Source organism: Carassius carassius, chromosome 18, assembly GCF_963082965.1.
Source record: "Carassius carassius chromosome 18, fCarCar2.1, whole genome shotgun sequence".
Taxonomy (NCBI): Eukaryota; Metazoa; Chordata; class Actinopteri; order Cypriniformes; family Cyprinidae; genus Carassius; species Carassius carassius.
Genome location: NC_081772.1, coordinates 8,706,186 through 8,716,559, shown reverse-complemented (window position 1 = coordinate 8,716,559; position 10,374 = coordinate 8,706,186). Strand labels below are relative to the sequence as shown.

The 10,374-nt window shown below is 54.3% G+C and overlaps 1 non-coding gene across 1 annotated transcript in view; it reads left to right on the top strand.

Annotated features, from left to right (window-relative positions):
• Positions 1-10,324: 10,324 nt before the first annotated feature.
• Positions 10,325-10,374, top strand: part of LOC132092964 (18S ribosomal RNA) — a 1,861-nt gene continuing 1,811 nt past the window's right edge. Inside the window, exon 1 of the ribosomal RNA XR_009422339.1 lies at positions 10,325-10,374. This exon is cut by the window's right edge and continues 1,811 nt beyond it. This is a non-coding gene — a ribosomal RNA (18S ribosomal RNA).

The window sequence follows — 10,374 nt, the reverse complement described above, 5'->3', positions numbered from 1 at the left end:
GTGCATCTCTTCCCACTTTGATAATTACTGTAGTTACCATGTTCTGAACATCACAACCTTTCTTCTCTACCCAGATGTAATCTATATATATATATATATATATATATATATATATATATATATATATATATATATATATATATATATAGGTGGTTGAATAAAAATATTTGGACATTATTTATAAAAATTACCTCAACTTAGCACCAGCAAGCTTGTTAGCTAGACAGTTAGCATCAGCTAACAATATTTACTTATTTTCAGTACGGTTATGAATAAACATTCATGTCTGTCTACTCATGTTTGTCTACTTCAGTGGGCTTAAATAGATCACTCTTTACAGCGTATTTAGTTCCCAAACAACTGACAATTTTGACCTAAATATGATTTTCAGTTACAATAATTACTCCAAAATTTCGACATTAGTAACTTACTTTTAGCAACATCAGACGCACGCGCGCTCACAAGATCTCCCGGTTCGTACTTCTGTAGACTCGCACTAAACGGTTCATTTGAATCAGTGAGTGGTCGACTCCAGAACAGCTGCAATCCATAGACAGTACGCTGCAATCGGATCATTCTAATTCGTAAACGAATCGTTTGGTGCGATTTGCGATCCGATTTAAGTTTATTTTGAAAAGACTCAGTTCGTTCATGATGAATCAAACACCACTTCTGCGTGTCGGAGCACATGATATATTATAGAGAGTAACGATATGTTTTATGAAATGTAGTGAAGTTAAAAGTTCTACGATTTTATGCTTTGGAATGTAGTGAAGATAAAAGTAAAAGTTACTCAAAATAAAACTACTCCAGTAAATTACAGATACTTGAAAAATTTACTTAAGTACAGTAACGAAGTAAAGCTACTTCGTTATTGTCCACCACTGATTGTAAAGTCATACTGCTGGAGGCGGTCAGTCCAACGGTACATGCGCAGTGGTTTGTGACCAGACCCAGAAGGAGACATAAGTGATCCGAAGGGTAAATTTTCAGCCATAAAGGTAGGCATGCCAGCACTCGCAGGCCCATACACAAGCCAGAGCCTCCCTCTCTCCAGTGGAGTAATTTTGTTCGGTCAGGCTGAATGCACGAGAAGCAAAAGCCACTGGCTGTTCGATGCCATTCTGGAGTTGTGAAAGAACAGCGCCAGCAGCAGTAGCTGAAGCATTACAAGTGACCAGTGTGGGGCAGTCAAGACTGAAGTGTGCCAAGACAGGTGGGCTTCTCAACAGCTCCTTAAGCATGCGCACAGCATCAGAACAGGCTGAAGACCAAGTCCATGGAGCATCCTTTTTGAGCAGTTGGCGGAGAAGGTATGTAATTGTGGAGTACTGAGGTAGAAAACGCATATAGTATGTTGTCATCCCTAGAAACGATTGCAACCTGTGCTACAGATGAAGTCTCCGGCACCTGATGTATAGCCTCAATATTGGAGTGCAATGGAGACAGGCCCTCGGCTGAAACATGAAAACCAACAAAGTTAACCTCTGGTACTGCAAATAAGCATTTCTCCATGTAAATTGTCAAATTGTGTTGACTGAGTGCAGCAAAAACAGCCCTTAACCACTTCAGCTGTTATTTTGATTTTTTGAGAATTAGGCATATGCAATATTGGACCCACCGGTGGGTCCCCAGAGTTAATGTGGTTAAGCGCTGTTCATGAATTACTGCATTTGGGGCATGGACAATGACGTCAATAAGGCAGATGGCAGTGCCAGGGACACCAGCCAGTATAGTGGACATGATATTTTGTAAACAACTTGGGGCCTAGCTGAGTCCAAAAGGCATCCTTGTGTAACAAAATACGCCAGAGTGTGTAACACCAGTAAGATTTCTGCTGTCTGGGTGGAGGGGAACCTGGAGATAGCCTTGACGGAGGTCGAGTTTGGAAAAAATGTTCGAGCCATGAAAGTGTGTAGTCAGCTCTTCGATTGATGGCAGAGGGTAGCGATCTGGGATTACTGCTTTGTTGACAGACCTTAAATCCACACAAACTCTTGGTCCGCCAGATTTTTTCTTAGCCACTGTCAGACACCCATGGGGAGGCGTCGACAGGTTCGATGATGCCCTCTGCTTGCAGTTTCACAAGTTCTGCTGTGACTTCCTCACGCAATGCCAACGGAATGCGGCGAAGTGGATGAATGACTGGTTTAACTGTAGGATCCAAAAGAGGCTGATGAGTGAACGCAGCTAGGCAGCCAAGGCCTTCAAACAATGTTGGCCATTCATGTTGCCAGGGACAGCTGACAGTCAGAACTTGAGCCCCCTTATTGTCCAGCAGAGAAAAGCCCAGACTAATAAACAGGTCCAATCCAAGGATATTGTTGCCATGGTGTGTAATGTTGAAAGGGAAGTCGGGCAGGACCTTGTTGCCATACTGGACAGGCGCATGTACAAGGCCGATAACATCAATTGCAGAACTTCCATATCCAAACAGATTCAGAGAAGGTGGCTGAAGAGGCAAGTGTGTCAGGAAACGTTCATAAGTAGCCATATTGAGTAGTGAGACTTTAGCCCCTGTGTCCAGTAGCAGTGGAATACAGGAATCTGCTATAGTAACAATGCATGTAGAAAACCCTGCTGAATTGGTATTTATTGAATGAATAATGGCAGGTGTTGTATTGTTAACACGTGGGTTTCGTTGAGTAGGAGCTTGAACTGGGGCAGACCGACAACATTTTGCAAAGTGGTTCAGTTTTCGACAGCGTCGGCATGTTTGTCCCCATGCAGGGCAGTCAGGGGCACGTGATGGGTGTCTAGTGGACCCACAATTTCCACATCGCCAATTAACTTGAGGACGTGCATATTGTATTTCTGCATTTGAAGATAAATCTGCCTCTGCCCTGTAAACTTGTGTGCATTCTTGTATCATGTCTCCACTGTTTACACTTGATTCGTGTGATGTATTTAATTTAGCAGCACACTGTGCAGCAGACTCAATTTGAGAGGCCAGAATTACAGCTTTCTCTAAAGTGAGATTATCATCTTCCAATAACAGCCGCTCCCGAATTAGTGTATTGGTTGTTTTTCAGTCAACTGATCTCGTATCATCTCATCTGATAAATCACCAAAACAGCACGGGTTTGCCAGTCCTCTCAAGTCAGCGACATTTTGAGCAATCGACTCACCAGCGCGCTGTCTGCGCTGCCGGAACTGCAGCCGTTTTAACAGGACACTGTTTTTTTTTCAAAGTTTTGTTATATGCATGTGTTGTGAAGGATTTGCAGCGCGTTTCGTTATATGCATGTGTTGTGATGATTTGCAACACTTGTGTTGTCAAACTGATGAAGATGATTTTTTCATTTGCTGATGTTTTTTCAATTTGCATGTGTTTTCTTAAGTTGCAGCATGTTGAGCTGTCTCGGCCACCGTAATTGTTCACTGACAAGCTGCGCAAAACCACTATCATATTTTGCGCACATTGCGCATAGATCAATGGCTCTGTGTTGTAAATGCTGCTCCATGTGAAGCACGCAGGTGATTGAGATTCACTGCTGATTACAGGACCTGCCTTCCTGAACAGATGCACATTAAATATCGCATGTGATTTGTTGTGCAGCATGTCTGCACACAAATGAAACCTAGAAGTCCAGATTTGTTTGTGTTCAAATGTTCCAATCTACCATGCTGGTGCCAAAGCTAAGCGGAATCACTTGTTTGTATTGTTTCTTTAACGGTAAATGGACTGCATGGCCATCCAAAGTGCTTTACAAGTTTCCTCACATTCACCCATTCATTCATACAATGACTGCGGTGGCAGCCACTCAAGGCGCCATCCAGCTCGTCAGGAGCAGCTGGGGTTAGGTGTCTTGCTCAAGGACACCTTGACACTCGGTCAGGTGGAGCCAGGGCTTGAACCACCAACCTTCCGTTTTGTAGACAACCTACATGAACCACTGAGCCACTGTCGCCCACAGTCCGTTTACCATTTGTGATTATCCACTCTAATATTGCTCCAGAAACCATGTGGAGTATGTTTACATGCAAGGAGTAAACAGGGTCTTACCAGAAGAAGCCATGCCATGCAAGCTAAAGACAAATAACAAGATAAAAATAAAAATGTAATTATTTTTAAAAGTGAGTGAGACAGAGAGTTTAAAGAGAAGACTAGGGGCAGCTTAACCTACATGTGGTTAGTTAAGTTTGAGTTGGACAGAAGGTTAATTCGAACCTATCGCTGTATTCTTTTCTCCTCTCGCTCCAGTTTTTCACAAGCACGGTGAGTAATGGCTTCTCCTATCATTGTTTCTTGCACCTCTTGCCACATGTACAGTTTATCTATCTCTGTCGCTGATGAGGGATTCACATGTGATAAATGCAGGGAAATAGTTAGGCTGACAGAGAAGATTTCAGAATTAGAGACACGCATCCAAACTTTAATTGAGGACAGTAAGAATGTTAGGGCTCTAGATATGGCTTTGGATGCGTCTAGCTCAGGGATTCCTGTACATTGTTCGGTTCCGGAAACAGAGCCCTTGCAGCAGGGCAACTGGGTGACGGTGAGGCAGCGTAGTCGTGGGTCAAAACACCGCTCTTCTGTTCCGATCAAAACATTAAACCGGTTCTCCCCACTCAGTGATGCACCCACTGAGAGACCTGATGAAAGTGCTCTAGTTATTGGTGATTCTATTGTATTATTGGTGAGATGGCGCCCCCTACTCTGGTTCTCCGTAACCGTGGAAGTGCTGAGCTCCAGGGGCTTTTTCGAGCGACCCAAGCCCAGCGTGGCCTCCCTCTCTTGGGCATGAGGGTGAGATGGCGCCCCCTAGTCTGGTTCTCTGTAAATTTGGAAGTGCTGAGCTCCAGGGGCTTTTTCGAGCGACCCAAGCCCAGCGTGGCCTCCCTCTCTTGGGCATGAGGGTGAGATGGCGCCCCCTACTCTGGTTCTCCGTAACCGTGGAGGCTGAGCTCCAGGGGCTTTTTCGAGCAACCCAAGCCCAGCGTGGCCTCCCTCTCTTGGGCATGAGGGTGAGATGGCGCCCCCTACTCTGGTTCTCCGTAACCGTGGAAGTGCTGAGCTCCAGGGGCTTTTTCGAGCGACCCAAGCCCAGCGTGGCCTCCCTCTCTTGGGCATGAGGGTGAGATGGCGCCCCCTAGTCTGGTTCTCTGTAAATTTGGAAGTGCTGAGCTCCAGGGGCTTTTTCGAGCGACCCAAGCCCAGCGTGGCCTCCCTCTCTTGGGCATGAGGGTGAGATGGCGCCCCCTAGTCTGGTTCTCTGTAAATTTGAAGGCTGAGCTCCAGGGGCTTTTTCGAGCGACCCAAGCCCAGCGTGGCCTCCCTCTCCTGGGCATGAGGGTGAGATGGCGCCCCCTACTCTGGTTCTCCGTAACCGTGGAGGCTGAGCTCCAGGGGCTTTTTCGAGCGACCCAAGCCCAGCGTGGCCTCCCTCTCTTGGGCATGAGGGTGAGATGGCGCCCCCTACTCTGGTTCTCCGTAACCGTGGAGGCTGAGCTCCAGGGGCTTTATCGAGCGACCCAAGCCCAGCGTGGCCTCCCTCTCCTGGGCATGAGGGTGAGATGGCGCCCCCTACTCTGGTTCTCCGTAACCGTGGAGGCTGAGCTCCAGGGGCTTTTTCGAGCGACCCAAGCCCAGCGTGGCCTCCCTCTCTTGGGCATGAGGGTGAGATGGCGCCCCCTACTCTGGTTCTCCGTAACCGTGGAGGCTGAGCTCCAGGGGCTTTATCGAGCGACCCAAGCCCAGCGTGGCCTCCCTCTCTTGGGCATGAGGGTGAGATGGCGCCCCCTACTCTGGTTCTCCGTAACCGTGGAGGCTGAGCTCCAGGGGCTTTTTCGAGCGACCCAAGCCCAGCGTGGCCTCCCTCTCTTGGGCATGAGGGTGAGATGGCGCCCCCTACTCTGGTTCTCTGTAAATTTGAAGGCTGAGCTCCAGGGGCTTTTTCGAGCGACCCAAGCCCAGCGTGGCCTCCCTCTCCTGGGCATGAGGGTGAGATGGCGCCCCCTACTCTGGTTCTCCGTAACCGTGGAGGCTGAGCTCCAGGGGCTTTTTCGAGCGACCCAAGCCCAGCGTGGCCTCCCTCTCTTGGGCATGAGGGTGAGATGGCGCCCCCTACTCTGGTTCTCTGTAAATTTGAAGGCTGAGCTCCAGGGGCTTTTTCGAGCGACCCAAGCCCAGCGTGGCCTCCCTCTCCTGGGCATGAGGGTGAGATGGCGTCCCCTACTCTGGTTCTCTGTAACCGTGGAGGCTGAGCTCCAGGGGCTTTTTCGAGCGACCCAAGCCCAGCGTGGCCTCCCTCTCTTGGGCATGAGGGTGAGATGGCGCCCCCTACTCTGGTTCTCCGTAACCGTGGAGGCTGAGCTCCAGGGGCTTTTTCGAGCGACACAGGCCCAGCTTGGCCTCCCTCTCCTGGGCATGAGAGTGAGATGGCGCCCCCTAGTCTGGTTCTCTGTAACCGTGGAGGCTGAGCTCCAGGGGCTTTTTCGAGCGACCCAGGCCCAGCGTGGCCTCCCTCTCTTGGGCATGAGAGTGAGACGGCGCCCCCTAGTCTGGTTCTCTGTAAATTTGAAGGCTGAGCTCCAGGGGCTTTTTCGAGCGACCCAAGCCCAGCGTGGCCTCCCTCTCCTGGGCATGAGGGTGAGATGGCGCCCCCTACTCTGGTTCTCCGTAACCGTGGAGGCTGAGCTCCAGGGGCTTTTTCGAGCGACCCAAGCCCAGCGTGGCCTCCCTCTCCTGGGCATGAGGGTGAGATGGCGCCCCCTAGTCTGGTTCTCTGTAACCGTGGAGGCTGAGCTCCAGGGGCTTTTTCGAGCGACCCAGGCCCAGCGTGGCCTCCCTCTCTTGGGCATGAGGGTGAGATGGCGCCCCCTACTCTGGTTCTCCGTAACCGTGGAGGCTGAGCTCCAGGGGCTTTTTCGAGCGACCCAAGCCCAGCGTGGCCTCCCTCTCTTGGGCATGAGGGTGAGATGGCGCCCCCTACTCTGGTTCTCTGTAAATTTGAAGGCTGAGCTCCAGGGGCTTTTTCGAGCGACCCAAGCCCAGCGTGGCCTCCCTCTCCTGGGCATGAGGGTGAGATGGCGCCCCCTACTCTGGTTCTCCGTAACCGTGGAGGCTGAGCTCCAGGGGCTTTTTCGAGCGACCCAAGCCCAGCGTGGCCTCCCTCTCTTGGGCATGAGGGTGAGATGGCGCCCCCTACTCTGGTTCTCTGTAAATTTGAAGGCTGAGCTCCAGGGGCTTTTTCGAGCGACCCAAGCCCAGCGTGGCCTCCCTCTCCTGGGCATGAGGGTGAGATGGCGCCCCCTACTCTGGTTCTCCGTAACCGTGGAGGCTGAGCTCCAGGGGCTTTTTCGATCCACCCAGGCCCAACGTGGCCTCACTATCTCGGGCACAAGGGTGAGATGGCGCCCCCTACTCTGGTTCTCCGTAACCGTGGAGGCTGAGCTCCAGGGGCTTTTTCGAGCGACACAGGCCCAGCTTGGCCTCCCTCTCCTGGGCATGAGAGTGAGATGGCGCCCCCTAGTCTGGTTCTCTGTAACCGTGGAGGCTGAGCTCCAGGGGCTTTTTCGAGCGACCCAGGCCCAGCGTGGCCTCCCTCTCTTGGGCATGAGAGTGAGACGGCGCCCCCTAGTCTGGTTCTCTGTAAATTTGAAGGCTGAGCTCCAGGGGCTTTTTCGAGCGACCCAAGCCCAGCGTGGCCTCCCTCTCCTGGGCATGAGGGTGAGATGGCGCCCCCTACTCTGGTTCTCCGTAACCGTGGAGGCTGAGCTCCAGGGGCTTTTTCGAGCGACCCAAGCCCAGCGTGGCCTCCCTCTCCTGGGCATGAGGGTGAGATGGCGCCCCCTAGTCTGGTTCTCTGTAACCGTGGAGGCTGAGCTCCAGGGGCTTTTTCGAGCGACCCAGGCCCAGCGTGGCCTCCCTCTCTTGGGCATGAGGGTGAGATGGCGCCCCCTACTCTGGTTCTCCGTAACCGTGGAGGCTGAGCTCCAGGGGCTTTTTCGAGCGACCCAAGCCCAGCGTGGCCTCCCTCTCTTGGGCATGAGGGTGAGATGGCGCCCCCTACTCTGGTTCTCTGTAAATTTGAAGGCTGAGCTCCAGGGGCTTTTTCGAGCGACCCAAGCCCAGCGTGGCCTCCCTCTCCTGGGCATGAGGGTGAGATGGCGCCCCCTACTCTGGTTCTCCGTAACCGTGGAGGCTGAGCTCCAGGGGCTTTTTCGAGCGACCCAAGCCCAGCGTGGCCTCCCTCTCTTGGGCATGAGGGTGAGATGGCGCCCCCTACTCTGGTTCTCTGTAAATTTGAAGGCTGAGCTCCAGGGGCTTTTTCGAGCGACCCAAGCCCAGCGTGGCCTCCCTCTCCTGGGCATGAGGGTGAGATGGCGCCCCCTACTCTGGTTCTCCGTAACCGTGGAGGCTGAGCTCCAGGGGCTTTTTCGATCCACCCAGGCCCAACGTGGCCTCACTATCTCGGGCACAAGGGTGAGACGGCACCCCCTACTCCGGTTCTCCATTCGCTTGGTGACCAGTGGCAGGTCGTAGGCTCCGGGGCCTCTTCGGCGAGAGACCTATCCGACCGACCCTCGCCCTCTTCGGACTTCCTCGGCAGGTCGGAGGCCCTGGAGGAATTCGGGGTTGGAAAAATGACTAAGTCGAAAACGCGGGCCTTGGCCAGACATCCACCCTCCCCGAGGCTCCGGGGCAGGCCGGGAAAGGTGCCTCGTCCCCGGCCACCGTCGGGATTCGCCCGCGACTCCGGAGGTCGGCCCGATAGGGGATGGCGTTTTTACGGGCCGTCGCGATTTCGACGATCGCCTGATTTTGTGGACTTAGGTTCTGGCGAAAACCATTTTGGGTCCAGGGGGGCTGTCTGGAGGGTTCCCCGGCCCACTTACCCTCTCTCGGGCGTGAGAGTGAGACGGCTCCCCATACTCTGGTTCTCTGTAAATTTGAAGGCTGAGCTCCATGGTCGTTTTCGAGCGACCCAGGCCCAATGTGGCTTCACCCTCTCGGGCACGAGAGCGAGACGGCTCCCCATACTCTGGTTCTCTGTAAATTTGAAGGCTGAGCTCCAGGGGCGTTTTCGAGCGGCCCAGGCCCAACGTGGCCTCACCCTCTCGGGCAAGAGAGCGAGACGGCTCCCCCTACTCTGGTTCCCTGTGAATTTGAAGGCCGAGCTCCATGGGCTTTTTCGAGCGACCCAGGCCCAACGTGGCCTCACCCTCTCGGGCACGAGAGCAAATATGGCTCCCCCTACTCTGGTTCTCTGTGAATTCGAAGGCCGAGCTCAATGGGCTTTTTCTAGCGACCCAGGCCCAACGTGGCCTCACCCTCTCGGGCACGAGAGCAAATATGGCTCCCCCTACTCTGGTTCTCTGTAAATTCGAAGGCCGAGCTCCATGGGCTTTTTCGAGCGACCCAGGCCCAACGTGGCCTCACCCTCTCGGGCACGGGAGCGAACATGGCTCCCCCTACTCTGGTTCTCTGTAAATTCGAAGGCCGAGCTCCATGGGCTTTTTCGAGCGACCCAGGCCCCACGTACCCTCCCCGTGGCCGGGGTGACGCGAGTCGTCTGAGGGCCCCCCCCCCGACCGGGAACGCAAACTGATACGTCCGGGGGGGGGGGACCCGTTCGCGGGGGGTGACCAGTGGAGGCCCGTGAGCTCTGACGACTAAGTCGAAAACGCGGGCTTTGGCCAAACATCCACCCTCCCCGAGGCTCCGGGGCAGGCCGAGAGAGGTGCCTCGTCCCCGGCCGCCGTCCGGATTCGCCCGCGACTCCGGAGGTCGGCCCGATAGGGGAAGGCGTTTTTACGGGCCGTCGCGATTTCGGCGAACGCGTCATTTTGTGGACTTAGGTTCTGGCGCGTATCGCAAGAGAACGGATCGAGTGGAGCACGTTGCGCGCCCGAGCTAGGACCCCGCCCGGCCACCGGCCGCTATGGGCGGGTGCGCCTAGGGGGCACGGTGTGTGGAAGGTACGGTTTAGACGTGGGCGACACACCGTGTCCGGCACAATGCGCGCATGAGACGGGGCCCTGTCCCCCCCCTCTCTCGGGAGACTCAGACGGCCGGTCTATCGTAAGGGTCCGCCACCGGCGGTCGGAGAAGGAGGCGCGAGGCGGGCGGTCGGCTCCGTCCGGCCCTCGCCCGCCCTCCTCCCGTCCCCGCGAAGCACACTTTTCCCGGTTACGGCCTCGATCAGCGGCCAGCCACCCCCCGTGACCCCCGAGCGGGGGAGGTCGCCGCACGTCGCCCTATGAGCGGCCGCGCCGCGTGGGTTCCGCCCCCCGGGGCGCGACACCCACCGCGGAGTGAGACCCGCGTGTAGGAAACAAGCGCGCTGCGGTTGTCCATCCCACACCCCCTCCCGAGGGCTACCTGGTTGATCCTGCCAGTAACATATGCTTGTCTCAAAGATTAAGCCA